The sequence below is a fragment of the Oncorhynchus masou genome, chromosome 12 (assembly GCF_036934945.1).
Source record: "Oncorhynchus masou masou isolate Uvic2021 chromosome 12, UVic_Omas_1.1, whole genome shotgun sequence".
Lineage (NCBI taxonomy): Eukaryota > Metazoa > Chordata > Actinopteri > Salmoniformes > Salmonidae > Oncorhynchus > Oncorhynchus masou.
Genome location: NC_088223.1, coordinates 73,524,872 through 73,545,656, shown reverse-complemented (window position 1 = coordinate 73,545,656; position 20,785 = coordinate 73,524,872). Strand labels below are relative to the sequence as shown.

Here is a 20,785-nt window from a genome sequence, read left to right as displayed (position 1 = left end):
ATGATTTCAATTAATGTTATATCAGAGAGCACACAACATCTAAATGTGTCACTTTTTGCGTAAAGGTCAGTACCATGTCTAGTCTGCCAGAAGTTTGAGAGGGCGAAGACTGTGGCGCCGGAGTTAAAGCCCATCAAAGTTGTTTCACCATGGCACATTTGCCCTGATAAGTTGTTCTGTAATGGTTTCTTTATTTGACCACAGCAGAGTTCAATATGAGTGTGTGTGTGTCAGTATCCTCACAAATATGAAAATCTGCATACTGTATGACACAGATAAGAATAAAGTAATCTTCTCACAAACACTATAAATGTTAGGGGTGGACCTCATTGGACCATTCAAAAAATGGCAGGAATGGCAAAGCTGGTGTCTGACTGCGACCGATCACATTACCAAGTGGGTGGAGGCAATACCCATTAAGGTCAGTACAGGAAGAGTACGTGCTTAACTCTAAATCCCCCTCTGTAACCCATTAAAAAGAGTGCTTGGAACCAAAAATGTAATTTTGTTAAGTATGATACCCATCAGGGACAAGACTAACAAGGCCACTTCAAAGGCGATGGTGGACATCTTCAACAGCCACGGTTCTCCTGAGGTCATCTTGAGTGACCAAGCTCATGAATGCTGGAACAAGGTACGTATGTTACAGGTTATATTCTGTCAACAATGATTTGTTATATTTATTTTTTACAATTTGTTTTTCCATAGTACATAATCAGACATATTTCAATAGATATCTCTTTCCTATTGGTGAATGGACCAACCAGACCCTCAAGACTGCCAGGAAGGGTGGGAGAACAACCTAATAATAATTATCTTCGTACACAACAGCAGCATCCAGGCTGAGTATGGACAGGGAGCCGCAGCTGTTGACTGAGGTAAACAATGGAATTGTATATACTGTCGTCTTTCAAAATTGATGGACTTAGTGTTTGTCTATTGCTATTTTTGTATAACGTACTTTCAAGTCACTGAAACCCCACCTGATGTGGTGGAAGTTGTCGAACCAGATAAGAACGTCTTCAGGCACAGACCTTCAGGCACAGACCTTCAGGCACAGACCTTCAGGCACAGACCTCCAGGCACAGACCTCCAGGCACAGACCTCCAGGCACAGACCTCCAGGCACAGACCTCCAGGCACAGACCTCCAGGCACAGACCTCCAGGCACAGACCTTCAGGCACAGACCTTCAGGCACAGACCTCCAGGCACAGACCTCCAGGCACAGACCTCCAGGCACAGACTGAGAAGGATGTGGAGGTTTTTGATCAGATAAAAATGATTGTCCGCTGTTATTTTCTGTCCCTCCAAGAGGATATGTAAGAAATGTATTTGTAATATAATTGTATTTATTCCTGTTAACAAAATCAAGGCGAGACAGAACATGGACAAGGCGCAGGAGAAACAGAAGGAGAGCTACCGGAGCAGAATCAAGAAAAGGACCATGTGCTATGACATCCAAGCAAATTACTTGGTTTGGAAGAAGGACGAAAGGAAGGCGAGACCTGGGAAACCTCGCTGCTCTTTTGCTCCTAGCTGTGGTCACCATCTGTTAAAGTGAATATAAAAATCTCAGATAATAACGATTAGCATTTGGACCAAAAATAATGTGAAGCTAGTTTTAGTTTCCCTAACACTGATATTTTTCTGTCTTCCTAGGGTTACCTCGGTAGAAGCCAACAATCTTCTACAGTTGGAGCAGTTGGACGGTCGACCACTGGAAGCACTGACGCCCTACACTTCAGTGAAGCACAATAGACAAAAATATGGATTTCATGTTTCCAATCTTAACAAAAGGTCCCCAAAAGTCGTTTGAAATAATGTTTTCATTTTACTAGCAAAACAAAACTTGTTTAAATTTTGTGACAGGGGGCAGTATTTTCACGTCTGGATGAAATGTATGCCCAAATTCAACTGCCTGCTACTCATCCCCAGAAGATAAGATGTGCATATTATTAGTATTTTTGGATAGAAAACACTCAGAAGATTCTAAAACTTTTTGAATCATATCTGTGAGTATAACAGAACTTATTTAGTAGGCGAAACCTCGAGGACAAACCATTCAGATTTTTTTTTAGGGTCACTCTTTTCAATGGGTTTTCATTGGGAATCCAGATTCCTAAGGGACCTTCTTGCAGTTCCTACCGCTTCCACTGGATGTCACCAGTCTTTAGAAATTGTTTGAGGTTTTTCCATTGTGTAATGAAGAAGTAGCCCTGAACAAGGGTCACTTGTAGTGTACTGTTAGATAGAGGCGCGTGACCAGCAAGCTAGCTACAGTTTGTTTTCCTCCGGTATTGAACGCAGATCATCCAGTCTTCAATTTTATCGATTTACATAAAAAAATACCTAAAGTTGTATTACAAAAGTAGTTTGAAATGTTTTGGCAAAGTTTACAGGTAACTTTTGAGATATTTTGTAGTCATGTTGAGCAAGTTGGAACCGGTGTTTTTCTGGATCAAACGCGCCACAAAATGGACATTTTGGATATATCTAGACGTAATTAAATCGAACAAAAGGACCATTTGTGATGTTTATGGGACATATTGGAGTGCCAACAAAAGAACCTTGTCAAAGGTAAGGCATGAATTACATTTTTATTTCTGCATTTTGTGTCACGCCTGCAGGGTTGAAATGTGGTTTCTCTCTTTGTTGACGGAGGTGCTATCCTCATATAATAGCATCTTATGCTTTCGCCGAAAAGCCTTTTTGAAATCGGACATGTTGGCTGGATTCACAACAAGTGTAGCTTTAATTTGCTATCTTGCATGTGTGATTTAATGAAAGTTTGATTTTTATAGTCATTTATTTGAATTTGGCGCTCTGCATTTTCCCTGGCCTCTCTGGGAAAAAATATAACATATCCCAGAGAGGTTAAGAGGAGACTGCGTGAATCAGGTCTTCATGGTCGAATTTCTGTAAAGAGACCACGACTAAGGGACACCAATAAGAAGAAGAGACTTGCTTGGGCCAAAAAACACGAGCAATGGACATTAGACCAGTGGAAATCTGTCCTTTGGTCTAGAGTCCAAATATGAGATGTTTGGTTCTAACCGCTGTGTCTTTGTGAGACGCAGAGTAGGTGAACAGATCTACGCATGTGTGGTTCCAACGGTCAAGCATGGAGGAGGTGTGATGGTGTATGGGTGCTTTGCTGGTGTCAGTGAATTATTTAGAATTCAAGACACACTTAATCCCACAATGCTGTGGTAGCCATGAGGTTATAATTTATTGTTCAACAGGACAATGACCCAAAACACACCTCCAGGCTGTGTAAGGGCTATTTGACCAAGAAGGATGGTGATGGTGTGCGGCACCGTTCCTGTGGCGGTTGGGGGGTGGGGTCACACAATGAAAATAGTCCGGGTAGCCATTTGATTACCTGTTCAGCAGTCTTATGACTTGGGGTTAAAAACTGTTGAGAAGCCCCTAGGACAAAGGCTTCTCAACAGTTTTTACCCCCAAGCCATAAGACTCCTGATCAGGTAATCAAATGGCTACCCGGACTATATTCATTATATTCACTATCTGCATTGAGTCCCACCACCCCCTCTTTTATGCTTCTGCTACTCTCTGTTCATCATATATGCATTGTCACTTTAACCATATCTACATGTACATACTACCTCAAATCAGCCTGACTAACCGGTGTCTATGTAGCCTCACTACTTTAATAGCCTTGCTCCTGTTTTATTTCTTTACTTACCCATTGTTCACCTAACACCTTTTTTGCACTATTGATTAGAGCCTGGAAGTAAGCATTTCACTAAGGTCTACACCTGTTGTATTCGGCGCACGTGACAAATAAACTTTGATTTGATTTGACCTGGCATCCACAATCACTCAACCTCAACCCAATTTGAGATGAAGGAAAAGCAGCCAACAGGTGCTCAGCATATGTGGGAACTCCTTCAAGACTGTTGGAAAAGCTTTCCAGGTGAAGCTGGTTGAGAGAATGCCAAGATTGTGCAAAGCTGTCAAGGTAAAGGGTTGCTACTTTGAAGAATGAAAATTATTGAAGATATTTTGGTTTGTTTAACTGTTTTGGTTAATATATGATTCAGTATGTGTTATTGCATAGTTTTGATGTCTACACGATTATTCTACAATGTAGAAAATAGTAAACAGTCTTCCCTTTCCTACTGTGATCCACCCCTGAAAAACAAAATATTCCGAAGCTGAAAAACACTTATTTATTAATCAAACTTGGGACAAGGTTAGAAATCTGCTGCTCTGGTATAGAAAACACTGCAGGAATTGCTTCCCGACTAGAAGGTCCTCTTCATGGCTCCCTTTTGCTCAGTCCAGAGGGGGGAGGGGGATGACTGATCTCCTAATCTGCAAAGTACCAAGCACTTGGCTTCCAGGGCCTGGGCTTTGTCGGCAGGCTCCAGTTCTCATTCTGTGCCTTTTTCCATTTGCAAGGAAAATTTGCTGACACAAAAACAAGGCTTTGGTTAGAAGATGAAGGGTTGCATTAGCATGGCCCTGTTAGCCTCATCCATGCTCTTACTCAGCTGTAGGCCTGAAAACAGAACAGGAAAACAATGAAAGGCGATGAAAGATGAAACAATCGGCAGAGGAAATGCCACTTGAGACCGTCGGGCCACTCTGATCGATTCTAGATGATCATCCACTTTATTTTGTTTTAGAAGGTCAATTAAATCACTAATTTGGAAGATTCATGATGCTGTTTTAACAACAAATGAAAAGGCACTCTACCCTTACTTTGTTATCCGACTTTTCTTTTAGTGGCAGAGAGGATACAACACCAGAAACGTGGAAGCTATGATTTGTGAACACCCTAACGAGTCTGTGTTGTCACAGAATCACATATGCCTTTTGTCCATACAGGAAATCTCTCTTAAGAAACCACTGTCTACTAGCAGAGAGAACATAAATCCTTACCATCCAACAGCCTTGGAATATGCATGAAGGCGACATTTTTTGTTGTTGTTTTTTTTCAAAGGGTCCTTGGTTATGTGTGGGGAGATTTGCCCCTGGCCTAGCTTCACTCTCTCTCTCTCTGACACAGTATTAACTGATTGGGGGAAACAGCTGGAGTTGCATAACATTTTTTCTTCATTTTGGAGAGGGGAGAAAGCGCAGGGTAAAGGGAGCAAAGAGCTGATGTGTGTCTGTTCATGCTTCTTTTGGTGTGTGTGTGTCCTGCTTCTTTAGTTTGTCTATGTACATAATAGTGTGTGCCTGTGAGTGTGTGGCTCTCTATTGTACTGAGCACATGTCTTTGTGTGCGTGTGTTTCTGCATTTAAATGGACCCGCTTAAACTTGCTTGGCCGTAACCCTATCTCTGCAGCGCATCCGTGGCTCCGGCGCTCTCAAGGGTGAATGGGACCTTCACTAATTCAAGCATGAGCTCTCATTTTCCTCCCTTCCATCCGCTCCTTGCTTGGCTACCAGGTATAGGGGTTAAGGTTCATGCTTGCTGTCTACACCACGCCGACCACAGAGGGCTCCGCCACTTCTATTTAAGACTTTCACTTGAAGGACATTAATTAACTGAGCAGCAGACACTAAATGGTGTCGGCAATGAACAATCAGCCTGTCATACCAAATAATGTCCCCCAGCCAAATAGTGTTCCCCTCTACGTCACAATGGGATTCGATAAACTATTAGCGTCCGTTGCTATATCAGCGGTGTGATGGCCTAATGATCAGATTTTTTGTTCATTACAGCCTAAATGATCTCCTTTTCATCATTGCCATGCAAACAAAGCTGATTTCTGCAACAATTTCGCTATTTAACCTCTCTGGGCCAGGGAAATGCAGAGTGCCAAATTCAAATGAATTACTATAAAAATCTAACTTTTGTTAAATCACACATGCAAGATAGCAAATTAAAGCTACACTTGTTGTGAATCCAGCCAACATGTCAGATTTCAAAAAGGCTTTTCAGTCGAAAGTAAACGATGCTATTATCTGAGGACAGCACCTCCGTAAACAAAGAGAGAAACCATGTTTCAACCCTGCAGGGTTTGTCCTCGGGGTTTCACAAAAGGCAGAAATAAAAATATAATTCATGCCTTACCTTTGACAAGGTTCTTTTGTTGGCACTCCAATATGTCCCATAAACGTCACAAAATGGTCCTTTTGTTCGATTAATTCCGTCAATATATATACAAAATGTCCATTTATTTGGCGCATTTGATCCAGAAAAACACCGGTTCCAACTTGCTCAACTGAAGCATGCTTTCAGGTCACGCGCCTCTAGCAGTACACTTCAAGTGACCCTCGTTCAAGATGGCCGTACTTCTTCATTACACAAAGGAATAACCTCAACCAATTACTAAAGACTGGTGACATCGAGTGGAAGCGATAGGAACTGCAAGGAGGTCCCTTAGGTTTTCATTGGGAATCTAGATTTCTATTGAAAAGAGGGACCTAAAAAAAAATCTGAATGGTTTGTCCTCGGGGTTTCGCCTGCTAAATAAGTTCTGGTCTACTCACAGACATGATTCAAAAAGTGTTTTCTATTCAAATTTCTAATAATATGCATATCTTATCTACTTGGGGATGAGTAGCAGGCAGTTGAATTTGGGCATGCATTTTATCCGGACGTGAAAATACTGCACAGATTTAGTATAATCATTATAAACTCAGCAAAAAAAGAAAAGGCTCTTATTCAGGTCTTTCAAATATATTTGAATTTTATGAATGAACTTCACAGATCTTCACAGATTGTAAAGGGTTTAAAACACTGTTTCCAATGCTTGTTCAATGAACCATAAACATGCACCTGTGGAACTGTTGTTAAGACACTAACAGCTTACAGACGGTAGGCAATTAAGGTCACAGTTATGAAAACTGACGACATTAAAGAGGCCAATCTACCGACTGTGCAAAAACACCAAAAGAAAGATGACCAAGGTCCCTGCTCATCTGCGTGAACGTGTCTTAGACATGCTGCAAGGAGGCATGAGGACTGTAGATGTGGCCAGGGCAATAAACTGCAATGTCCGTACTGTGAGACGCCTAAGACAGCGCTACAGGGAGACAGGACAGACAGCTGATCGTCCTTGCAGTGGCAGACCACGTATAACACCTGTACAGGATGGCAACAACAACTGCCCTAGTTACACCAGGAACCCACAATCCCGCCAACAGTGCGCAAACTGTCCACAATAGACAGAGAGGCTGGACTGAGGGCTTGTAGGCCTGTTGTAAGGCAGGTCCTCACCAGACATCACCGGCAACATCGTCACTGACGTCACCGGGCCAGACAGGACTGGCAAAAAGAGCTCTTCACTGACAAGTCGCAGTTTCGTCTCACCGGGGGTGATGGTTGGATTCGCGTTTATCGTTGATGGAATGGGCACTACACCGAGGCCTGTACTCTGGAGCGGGATCGATTTGGAGGTGGAGGGTCTGTCGTGGTCTGGGGCGGTGTGTCACAGCATCATCGAACTGAGCTTGTCGTCATTGCAGGCAATCTCAACACTGTGCGTTACAGGGACGACATCCTCCTCCCTCATGTGGTACCTTTCCTGCAGGCTCATCCTGACATGACCCTCCAGCATGACAATGCCACCAGCCATACCGCTCGTTCTGTGCCTGATATCCTGCAAGACAGGAATGTCAGTGTTCTGCCATGGCCAGCGAAGAGCCCGGATCTCAATCCCATTGAGCATGTCTGGGACCTGTTGGATCGGAGGGTTAGGGCTAGGGCCATTCCCCTCAGAAATGTCTGGGAACTTGCAGGTGCCTTGGTGGAAGAGTGGGGTAACATCTCACAGCAAGAACTGGCAAATCTGGTGCAGTCCATGACAAGGAGATGCACTGCAGTACTTAAGGCAGCTGGTGGCCACACCAGATACTGACTGTTACTTTTGATTTGGACCCTCCCTTTGTTCAGGGACACATTATTCCATGTGTGTTAGTCACATGTCTGTGGAACTTGTTCAGTTTATGTCTCAGTTGTTGAATTTTATGTTCATACAAATATTTACACGTTAAGTTTGCTGAAAATAAACGCAGTTGACAGTGAGGACGTTTCTTTTTTTGCTGAGTTTATTTCCATGATTTCAACAGTTCAATTAATTAGGCCTAGATTCATGTCATGCAGCCCTACATGATACAGCATTTGTGCAATCAGAACGGCGAAAGCACCATTGAAATCACAATTTGTGTGTTGCCACCCTAGGATCATGTTTAGAGCATATTTAGAACTTTTATTATTATAAAACATATACAGTCATAATTAAATAAATATTCATTACAAATATTGTAATATAATATTTTTGACATATTGCCCAGCCCTAATGAGGAGTCAAGACAAAAGCCCAACCAATTAAATGCATGAGCAGATAGCACAATGGAGACCATCTGAATGGGCTGAAATGAACAACTTTGACAAAAGGCTGGGGATAATAAAAAAAAGCACCCACTCAAAGCCTTTGCGCCCTCAAAGCTGCTGGATGAGGTCCGATTTGCCATGCTGAATTAAAACGCTCAAACCAATCAAACTCAAACCCGACCTTTGACTCGTCCCTGTGTTCCACCTCAAAAACTGAAATGTTCTCCATTCTTCTTCACTCATTAGCACGAGATCAGTACAAGACTAGAACTCAAACTTTGAAGGCCCTGTTAACCGTATAGAAGTGGGCCATATGAAGGAAGCTATTGAGTCGAGTTCATTCAATGAAATTAACTGAGAACATAAAGGGTAGTGCCAATGAAGAAGGCCAATATTCAATGCCACAATTCTAAGGCAAGTTTCAAAGCTTGTACTAGGTGAATACCTAGCTAATAGGGATGGGCATTTGAAATAATTTCAATATTCAAATGATATAAAATTGATATTTTTTCAATATCTGGATAATAGAAATCCTAAATAGATTGACTCTTGACCAAATCAAATGCTGAGGGCAGTGGTGCCAAAACAGCAGACAGGTTGCCCTTCTCCTGTAGTTTTTTGGCTAACAGCAAGAGTGTGTCACGCCCTGATCAGTTTCACCTGTCCTTGTGATTGTCTCCATCCCACTCCAGGTGTTGCCCATCTTCCCATGCATTTATACCTGTGTTTTCTGTCTGTCTGTGCCAGTTCGTCTTGTTTGTTCGAGTCAACCAACGGGTTGTGGTCTTTGCTCCTGCTTTTTTCCCCAGTCTCTTTTCCTCACGATTTTTACACTTGCCTGTCCTGACTGCGCCCACCTGCCTGACCACTCTGCCTGTCCCTGAGCCTGCCTGCTGAGCTGTACCTCTGCCCCCCTCTGGATTACTGACCTCTGCCTGCATCCTGTACCTTTGCCCCCATACTCTGGATTATTGACCCCTGCCTGCCTTGACAGGTCTTTGCCTGCACGTTGCTACAATAAACATTTTTACTTCGACAGTCTGCATCTGGGCCTTACCTTGGTTCTGATACAGTGAAGGAGAAGACTGATGTTCACCATGATGTATATTTTTAATTGGAATCAGCTCTGTGGAATCTCAATTAGGTGAAAGCATGTATGGTTACTGGTTACTGTTGTCAGTGCTGGCTGGAGGGCTAAATACACTATGATAGTAAAATGTATTTTCATGTAAAACAACATGAAAGGGAAAATCTTTAAATAAAAAAATTAAGCAACAATTTCAAATAGCAGGGTGTAGGCCTATCCTATGTAACAAATCATTTAATTTTGGCAAAGCTTTTTCATTGTTAAAGTAATAAAAAGTGAATTAATTGCCCAATCCTAACAGGACTACCTAACAACCAAAAATATCAGGCTGTCTCAATCATATGTCCATGCCCCAGATTATGTCAAGCCTTTGGGTTAATTTCACAATAAGCCTGCTACCATTGTTAGGCGTAATTAATAGGACAGCAGCTATACTATTCAACAAATTCCCACATGACAGAACATTAATTTCCTCTGCTGTGATTTTAAACACTTCCTTCCTATGGAAGATAAAGGAAGAGCGGGGATGGCAATTAAATGTTGCTCAACCTTTGTAAGATTACCCTCCAGAAAAAGGCATCCAATAAGACGGAGGTTATTAGTAGAGAGCAGTGAGAGGAAAGACAATATGCTACAAATACTAATGTATCAAGAGCTGAACGGGTACATATGGGAAGTGTGATATTCCCTGGAACTAGGTAAGCATGTGTGGAACAGGTCGACTTAATAACTCCCTCTACCTCACCGCGTGCTTGAGGTTGCCAGGGAAATAACTACATGAGTACCTCTGGCACAGAGTCACACATGAAACAGATCCTAAATGGGGCTGTAAAGACAAGGCAAAAAGTGGAAGAAAAAAATGCATCACTGCATTGTTTCTTTTGTAGACTGATGAGTGTGGAAATCTAAGCATGGTGGAGCCAATCCCAGTGAGAGCCATTGCTTTTCTACGCTCCATTTAGACTGCCTACTTCTGTTGCAGTAATATTAGACCAATGTGCCGTGGCCCTTTCATTTACTATTCAATTCAAAATGGCCACTAGTGGCACATTGACTATAGTAACCACCAAACAGTGTTTCATCTAGCTGGGCAAAACCTCTTCATAGCTCATTGCAATAGACGGATTGGTTGTTAAGCAACAAAACCGACTTGTGCACAACTATGGTGCAAAACAGACGGGGTTGGCATAGATTGTCGACAACATGTAAGCTATATTTAGTCTCAAATGTTTATTGAAAACAAATACATTTGCACAATGAGCACTTTTTGTCTCAAATACATCGTTACAGTTGTTGGTTAGCTAGCTAGCATATTTTAGCCATATTAGCATTGACATGAAATCAATCAAAACAATACATGGTATCAAGAACATTCTCCCCCATGGAGGCGCACATGTCATTTTTTGTGACATTGTCAACTAACCCATCTATAGGGAAAGCAGGGTGGAGGAGGACTAGTGTATCATATTGTGCTACAGTGACCTTCGTATGTACCTTATTAAAAGTTCAGAGTTGAAGGAAGTAATTGCTGTAATAACTGAACTCAGAATGACGAGCATCATAATCAAGATGGGGCTGGAGCATCACCCAGGACAATATCCTTATTTAGACACACTTGCATACAGTATATACACACCAAATACAGACAGTTAAATGCATATACTCTCCATACTCTTTTGGGTAAAAGCGCCCTCCCCTTCCATTTCGCAGATCAGGCATTAACACAATATTACAATTAGGATGCTGATTAACACCTGCCTCGGCTCTTGGGGGGGCTGACAGGGGCTAATGGTAGAATGTATGGGAAAATATCAGCTACTCAGTATTCAGCCCCTGTTCTCATGGCCTTTCTCTAAGCAAGAGGTACAGAGACTACTGGTTACCATCATAACTGATCAAATAGCCTTGCTAACAAGCGAACATGGAGAGCTCGTGCCTGGCAGGTCAATTTTCAAATGTTGAACATCATTGTGGGAGTCAAGGGATTGGTAGTATCAATGGAGCACGTACTAAAGCGTATGTGGCCTTTATACAAGATTGTTTTTTTTGTCAAGTGTTAGCGGTTCATTAAGTATCCCTATATTTCTGCTATTACGGTGCTATCAGTCTGTTATTAGTGCCCCTGCGCAGGAGTCTCGGAGATTAACCTGGCCTGAGTGGAGTGAAAATGGCAACCATGTATTGTGCTAATACGGTTTCAGCAAACTGGAACCTTGTTGTGTCATTTTGAGTTAACAGTTCATAGCATTGCTAGTTCCTACACAGGGCCTTCTAATCAGGTGTGTTTGGGTGGAAGTTTCAGCTTTCCATGGTGACATCACCATGCAGTAAATCTGCCAATAGGCTAGTCTTCAGTTCCCCCTCCCAATTCAGACCACTCCCAGACAGTCTTACCCAAATTCTTGCTTGAGAAACTATTTAGCAAAAAATGATTTTTTTTAATTTTTTTTTAATGGAAAGGGGGCAGTATTCGGAATTTCGGATGACTATCGTGCCCAAAGTAAACTGCCTGTTACTCAGGCCCAGAATACGCTATTGTCCAGTTTAAATATTAATGATTATTTAGATAATTGAAATCCTGAGGATTAATTATAAACATCGTTTGACATGTTTTGACGAACTTTACCAGTACTATTAGGGTGTATTCTTCTGCATGTTTTGACCGCCTTGGAGCCAGTGGATTACTGAACAAAACTGAGTTTTTGGGACATAAAGAGGGACTTTATCGAACAAAACTAACATTGATTGTGTAGCTGGGACTCTTGTGACTGCAACCATATGAAGACCTTCAAAGGTAAGTGATTAATTTTAATCGCTATTTCTGACTTTCGTAATTCCTTTACTTGGTTGTAAAATGTTTGTGCGCTTTTGTAAGCAGGGCGCTGTCCTCAGATAATCGCCGGAAAGCCTTTTTGAAATCTGACAAAGCGGCTGGATTAACAACAAATGAATCTTTAAGCCGATGTATAACACTTGTATTTTTTATGAATGTTTATGATTATTTCTGTATTTTGAATTTGGCACTCTGTAATTTCACCGGATGTTGTCGAGGTGGGTCGCTAGTGGAACGCCTGCGCCAGAAAGGTTAACATGTTAAGTAACATCCTTGCTTTATTATAATTCTAGTTCAGTGTATCGAATAAAAAGTATGTTTTGCCAGTCTTTTAGGTGGGAAAACATGTGGGTTACATTTTTTTAACACGCTCTTCGATTGCAAAGAGGGGGGACATTTATTATTATTTCCATGAAATAACTGGATGAAGATGTCCTATAATAATAGGCTCTTAAATGTATTTTTATTTCACCTTTATTTTACAAGGTAGGCCAGTTGAGAACAAGGTCTCATTTACAACTGCAACCTGGCCAAGATAAAGCAAAGCTGTGCGACACAAACAACAGAGTTACACATGGAATAAGCAAGCATACAGTCAATAAAACAATGGAAAAAAGGAGTATATATATACAGTGTGTGCAAAATGTCATGAGGTTTTAAGGCAATAAATAGGCCATAGTAGCGAAGTAATTACAATTTAGCAAATTAACACTGGAGTGATAGATGTGCAAGTAGAAATACTGGTGTGCAAAAGAGCAGAAAAGTAAATAAAAACAATATGGGGATGAGGTAGGTAGATTGGATGGGCTATTTACAGATGGACTATGTACAGCTGCAGCAATTGGTTAGCTGATCAGATAGCTGATGTTTAAAGTTAGTGAGGGAAATGAAAGTCTCCAGCTTCAGCGATTTTTGCAATATGTTCCAGTCACTGGCAGCATAGAACTGGAAGGAAACGCGGCCAAACGAGTTGATGGCTTTTGTGAGATATACCTGCTGGAGAGCGTGCTACAGGTGGGTGTTGTTATCGTGACCAGTGAGCTGAGATAAGGCAGAGCTTTACCTAACAAAGACTTATAGATGACCTGGAACCAGTGGGTCTGGCGACAAATATGTAGCGAGGGCAAGCCGACGATAGCATATCGGTCGCAGTGATGGGTGGTGTATGGTGCTTTGGTGACAAAATGGATGGCACTGTGATAGACTGCATCCAGTTTGCAGAGTAGAGTGTTGGAGGCTATTTTGTAAATTACATTGCCGAAGTCTAGGATCGGTAGGATAGTCAGTTTTACGAGGGTGTGTTTGGCAGCTATTGCAGTCCGATGCTATTGCAGTCCGCCACATGATGTTTTTATGCTGGTCAAGGGCAGTCAGGTCTGGAGTGAACCAAGGGCTACATCTGTTCTTAGTTCCATATTTTTTTAAAGGGGCATGCTTATGTAAGATGAGAAAATTACTTTTAAAGAACGACCAGGCATCCTCGACTGACGGGATGACACAAGCATTGAGAGAACCAACAAGGCCATTTCATTTGCGGTGAATATAAAAAATAAAAAAAGCAATTGCTAAACAGCTGAGTTTAGGTCATATTTCTGTCATCCAAATTATTGCACATGCAGAGAACATATTCAGAATATGGCATTTATTGTGCTTGCTTGTGAGATGAGGAAAGACCATTTTGTATTTTGAAGGAAAAGTAATCTGTTCTGGCAGAAGTGGTCATAGTGTTAATGGGAAACAGGATTATAATTTCTTGTGCATTTGTATTACAGACTAGCATTAAATTCACACCACATACACTACACAGCCAAAAGTATGGGGACACCCCTTCAAATGATTGTGAAGTGGAAATGTCTAGCGAAGTGGTAGGCCACACAAGCTAACAGAACAAAACCACTGAAGCGCGTAATGCGTAAAAATGATCTGTCCTCGGTTGCAACACTCACTATCGAGTTCCAAACTGCCTCTGTAAGCAAGGTCAGCACAATAACTGTTCATCGGGAGCTTCATGAAATGGGTTTCCTTGGCCGAGCAGCCGCAGACAAGCCTAATATCACCATGTGCAATGCCAAGCGTCGGCTGCAGTGGAGTAAAGCTCGCCGCCATTGGACTTTGGAGCATTGGTGTAAAATACATAAGTAAAAATACTTTAAAGAACTACTTAAGTAGCTTTTGGGATTACTTTACTTTAATTTTTGACTACTTGTACTTCACTGCATTCCTTAAGAAAATATTGTACTTTTTACTCCAAACATTTTCCTTGACACCCAAAAGTACTCATTACATTTTGAATGCTTAGCAGGACAGGATGAGATGTTCGACGAGCAGGTGTCCACATACTTTTGTCGATGTAGTGTATATTTTACATTCACCTTCAGAAAATATCTGATTGAGTCCAAGCATTAGCCAAATCTTTTTTTTTACCCAATGCAACCAAATTCTTTCTTTGGCCGCCTCTCCTTCCAGTTCTCTGCTGCCAATGACTGGAACGAACTACAAAAAGCACTGAAACTGGAAACACTTATCTCCCTCACTAGCTTTAAGCACCAACTGTCAGAGCAGCTCACAGATTACTGCACCGGTACATAGCCCACCTATATTTTAGCCCAAACAACTACCTCTTTCCCTACTGTATTTAATTTATTTATTTATTTTTGCTCCTTTGCACCCCATTATTTTTATTTCTACTTTGCACATTCTTCCATTGCAAATCTACCATTCCAGTGTTTTACTTGCTATATTGTATTTACTTTGCCACCATGGCCTTTTTTTGCCTTTACCTCCCTTATCTCACCTCATTTGCTCACATCGTATATAGACTTGTTTATACTGTATTATTGACTGTATGTTTGTTTTGCTCCATGTGTAACTCTGTGTCGTTGTATGTGTCGAACTGCTTTGCTTTATCTTGGCCAGGTCGCAATTATAAATGAGAACTTGTTCTCAACTTGCCTACCTGGTTAAATAAAGCTGAAATAAAATTAAAATAAAAACCAGTAGCCTAGTTTTTTCTGGCCTGCAACCATTTGTTAAAATATGAGGGATTATGCCAGGCTGTGCATTATTTTGGAATTAAAATGTGGGTGTGAATTTAATGATCTATAAATTACATTTTACAAGAGATGTATATCACTGTTGCAATCATTTAGCAAACAACCCAAATGGCTTTAAAATAGTTTATTAGTTGGCAACAGTAGGGAGCCTAATAAATATCAAACTATAGAATGAAAAGGTCTGCCCATTTTCAATAGTGCAGAGTAGAGGTCGACCGATTATGATTTTTCAAAGCCGATACCGATTGGGGGACCAAAAAAAGCCGATACCGATTGTAGGACCAAAAAAAATACTGATTATACTGATAATGACAATTACAACAATACCGAATTAACAGTTCTTTTACCTTAATATAATACATCAATAAAATCAATTTAGCCTCAAATAAATAATGAAACATATTCAATTTGGTTTAAATAATGCAAAAACAAAGTGTTAGAGAAGTAAAAGTGCAATATGTGCCATGTAAAAAAAGCTAACGTTTAAGAGTTCCTTGCTCAGAACATGAGAACATATGAAAGCTGGTGGTTCCTTTTAACATGAGTCTTCAATATTCCCAGGTAAGAAGTTTTAGGTTATTATATGGAACTATATATTATAGGAACTCTCTCTCTATACCATTTGTATTTCATATACCGTTGACTATTGGATGTTCTTATAGGCACTTTAGTATTGCCAGTGTACCTCTCCTTGCTCCTCCCTGGGCTCGAACCAGGAACACAACGACAACAACCACCCTCGAAGCATCGTTACCCATCACTCCACAAAAGCCGCGGCCCTTGCCGAGCACGGGGAACAACTACTCCAAGTCTCAGAGCGAGTGACGTCACCAATTGAAACGCTATTAGTGCGCACCCCGCTAACTAGCTAGCCATTTCACATCGGTTACACCAGCCTAATCTCAGGAGGTGATAGGCATGAAGTCATAGGCATGAAGTCATAAACAGTTCAATGCTTGAAGCATCTAACATAATAACACACAGAAATACGAGCCTTTGGTCAATGATATGGTCGAATCCGGAAACTATCATTTCGAAAACAAAACGTTTATTCTTTCAGTGAAATACTGAACCGTTCCGTTATTTATCAAATGGGTGGCATCCCTATGTCTAAATATTGCTGTTACATTGTACAACCTTCAATGTTATGTCATAATTACGTACAATTCTGGCAAATTAATTAGTCTTTGTTAGGAATAAATGGACTTTACACAGTTCGCAACGAGCCAGGCGGCCCAAACTGCTGCATACAGTGCCTTGCGAAAGTATTCGGCCCCCTTGAACTTTGCAACCTTTTACCACATTTCAGGCTTCAAACATAAAGATATAAAACTGTATTTTTTGTGAAGAATCAACAACAAGTGGGACACAACCATGAAGTGGAACGACATTTATTGGATATTTCAAACTTTTTTAACAAATCAAAAACTGAAAAATTGGGCGTGCAAAATTATTCAGCCCCCTTAAGTTAATACTTTGTAGCGCCACCTTTTGCTGCGATTACAGCTGAAATACAGTTTTATATCTTTATGTTTGAAGCCTGAAATGTGGCAAAAGGTCGCAAAGTTCAAGGGGGCCGAATACTATCGCAAGGCACTGTATACCCTGACTGCTTGCACGGAATGCAAGAGAAGCGACACAATTTCCCTAATTATAAGAAATTGATGTTAGCAGGCAATATTAACTAAATATGCAGGTTTAAAAAAATATATACTTGTGTATTGATTTTAAAGAAATGCATTGATGTTTATGGTTAGGTTTGGTGCAACAACAGTGCTAAATTATCACCCTTTTGTTGAAATAGGCTGTGAATTGATGAGAAATTAACAGGCACTGCATTGATTATATGCAACGCAGGACATGCTAGATAAACTAGTAATATCCACAATGTGTAGTTAACTAGTGATTATGTTAAGATTGATTGTTTTTTATAAGATAAGTTTAATGCTAGCTAGCAACTTACCTGGGCTTCTTGCTGCCCTCGCGTAACAGGTAGTTAGACTGCCATGCAGGCTCCTCATGGAGTGCAATGTAAGGCAAGTGGTTGGAGCGATGGATGAGAAACCGGAAGGTTGCAAAAACAAATCCCCAAGCTGACAAGGTACAAATCTGTCGTTCTGCCCCTGACCTGAACAAGTCAGTTAACCCACCATTCCTAGGCCTTCATTGAAAAAAAGGATGTGTTAACTGACTTGCCTAGTTAAATAAAGGTGTTGTTTTTTTAAATACGGCCAAATCGGTGTCCAAAAATACAGATTTCCGATTGTTATGAACTTGAAATCGGCCCTAATTAAATCGGCCATTCTGATTAATCGGTCGACCTCTAGTGCAGAGGTCTTGAAATGTGATGTTATGCAATTTACAGGCAGCAAAACATGTACAGTATATGTAGGCTATACAAACACAAAACATGTGTAATGTAAGTTAAGCACACATGCTTGGTCATGATGTTTCCAAATAGGCTATACATGCATTCATCTCACAGCAGTGATTTACTGTGTGTGAGAACCCTGATAGGAAAATATGAGATGACTTGTCCTGATGACCTGAAAATTTTGATATCAGCGCATGCCAAGTCATCAATTTTAAATGGTGGCTGGTAAGCCATTTGGTTCTGTAGAAATAGGAACTGTTCTGTAGGAACGATCATCATTTATCAGACACCCACTTCCCACACACTACAACAACAATACATTGTAAACAGCTTTAGAGATATGCAAGGCTGAGGCAAACATAGCATGTCCTAATTCTACCTTTTATTACCTTTCTTTTTCATCAATTTTATGGCGACAACACTAAATGGCTTGCCTTAGTTTTCTGCTTATATAATGTGACACTATAGAGCAAGTCAGTTTATTTAATTAGTCCAATTATATCTAACTTGAGGCTATGATACAGGCTCAAGCCACCTAAATATGGAATGACACTTAGACCTTATTACCGTAATAGCATAGCTGCTTCAGAAATGGGTGGGAAATTGGGCCATTTTCTCAAAGAATATTATTGCTTTGGGCAACATGCTTCTCTTATCGTCACTGATGGCTGTGGGCTATGCATACACACAAACGGATATAGGCCAACTGAAAACAGTGGGGGTCTGTAAGCTGGGTGGACCAATACAGCACTTGTGTTCCGTTGAGCACGACGACCATGTTGATTCCATATTGTTGGCTGTGTTTGGAGGGAAGATCACAGGCCTACCTCTCCATAGGCTTGACTGATTATTCTCAAAGAGTAGCCCAGGCGCACTGTAGTCCCCTTGTTTCCAACAGGGGAGGATTTTACCGCCGTCCAGGAACTTTGATAACACAAACTTCAAAAGAAACTGGCGAGGTTAGGTGCCTAGGCTCTAGGGATTGTGGGTTAGGGGAAATTAAACATGCATTATCTATGGGGCTGCTTGATATTCAAGCACAGGTCCTCTTTTGACATTGAAAACAGACATACCAGTGAAACGTTATCAAATAATTCTGGTGGAAAATGAATGCATAATGAGTAAAGGGCTTCTGTCCCCAGCCCCAAAACTCCACATTTTGTAAATGATCCATAATTCACCATGAGCTGGATTAGAATGCGTAACATTACACACATTGCATCAGGTGCATGCATGCTGGCCGGCACTAAATACACTCATACACAGGTCAACTGTGCTGATACATGCCCATTAAAATGTAATAGATACAAAACCATTTTTTATTCTGTTTTAGAAAATACAGAAAAACACCCTGCATTAGTAGTCAAGGGATGTTTTCTGACCTGCTAGCCTGTGTACACTCCACCTATGTCTGAGAGAAAATAGAGAGGCTCTATTGGACATAAGGATGAGACGGCCAATCAAGGCTGACTCAAAGGGTTTTTCATTATTTTCACTACTATCTTCATTGTAGAATAGTATTGAAGACATCAAAACTACGAAATAACACACATGAAATTATGTCGTAACCAAAAAAAGTGTTAAAACAAATCAAAATATATTTTATATTTGAGAGTCTTCAAAGTAGCCACCCTTTGCCACGATGACAGCTTGGCATACTTGTTAAAAAAAGGTAATTTGTGGAATTTCTTTCCTTCTTAATGCGTTTGAGCCAATCAGTTGTGTTGTGACAAGGTAGGGGTGGTATACAGAAGATGGTATTTTACCAAATGGGGCTAAGTCCATATTATGGCAAAAACATCTTAAATAAGCAAAGAGAAACGACAGACCATCATTACTTTAAGACATGAAGGTCAGCCAAAATTATCCAAGATGGCGTAGCAGTCAGACGTGTGTTTTGTCTAGTCCCGTGTCAGTATAGTTTTCCTCGTTTTTGTCCTTATACATTTAGTATATTTTAATCTCAATTTTCATCTACGGACTGAACATACTCTCCTGCAACCCGCCTCACCAAATGTGGTACAGATCTGCTATTTTTATACTTTAGAATCAGAACCCCCATCAGCAGCTAACTAGCTACTAGCTGGTAGTCAGGTAGCCACTACTAGCGGCCTTTACCGTCAACTCGGACACCAGCCAGCATCAGCCCGGTCAATACCAGCCAGTCTGCACAGTGCGATATCAACCAAGAGCATATTGGACTGCTTTTCCTATACCACATCTCCAGATTCCTACCTCAAGTGCTGAACCTTTACACCAGATCATCTCAGCTAGCTAGCTGCAAACCGAGTGGCTACTCCTGGCTAATGTCTCTGTCCCGAAGCAGGCACCAGATAGCCTCGATCTAGACCCTTTACTGCTGACGCGGAACCCCCCCCAATCCATCACAACTGGTCTGGCGACGTAATCGTCCGAAGTGGTTTCAGCAGTCCTGTCCATTGAGATGATGCGAAGGCCCATCTGCTATGCCCGGCCCGCGAGCTGTCTGAATCGCCATGTCTCCAGCTCGCTTAGAGTAGTAGACTACTGAATCGGCTCCCTACACATGCAGTGACCTCCGCTGGCTTAACTGGTGCCTCTAGAAACAAAACCTCTCTCATCGTCACTCAATGCCTAAGTTTTCCTCCACTGTACTCACATCCAACCACACTCGTCTGTACATTATGCCTTGAATCTATTCTTCCAAGCCCAGAAATCTGCTCCTTTTACTCTGTTCCGAACGCACTAGACGACCAGTTTTTATAGCCTTTAGACGTACCCTTATCCTACTCCTCCTCTGTTCCTCTGGTGATGAAGTGGTAAACCCAGGCCCTGCAGCCCCCAGCACCACTCCCATTCCCCAGGCACTCTCATTAGTTGATTTATGTAACTGTAAAAGCCTTGGTTTCATGCATGTTAACATCAGACGCCTCCTCCCAAAGTTTGTTTTATTCACTGCTCCGCCAACCCTGATGTCCTAGCCGTGTCTGTATCCTGGCTTAGGAAGGCCAAAAAAAATCCTTAAATTTCCATCCCCAACTACAACATTTTCCGATGAGTGGGAACTGCCAAAGGGGGCGGAGTTCTGTCATACTATCCAGGTCTGTGCCCTAACAATTCGACCTTCTACTTTTAAAAATCCAC

The 20,785-nt window shown here is 41.3% G+C and overlaps 1 protein-coding gene across 1 annotated transcript in view; it reads right to left on the bottom strand.

Annotated features, from left to right (window-relative positions):
- The window catches only part of LOC135550802 (cell adhesion molecule 1-like), a 485,176-nt gene that overhangs the window by 433,267 nt on the left and 31,124 nt on the right, over positions 1–20,785 (bottom strand). The gene's annotated exons all lie outside the window — the stretch shown is intronic.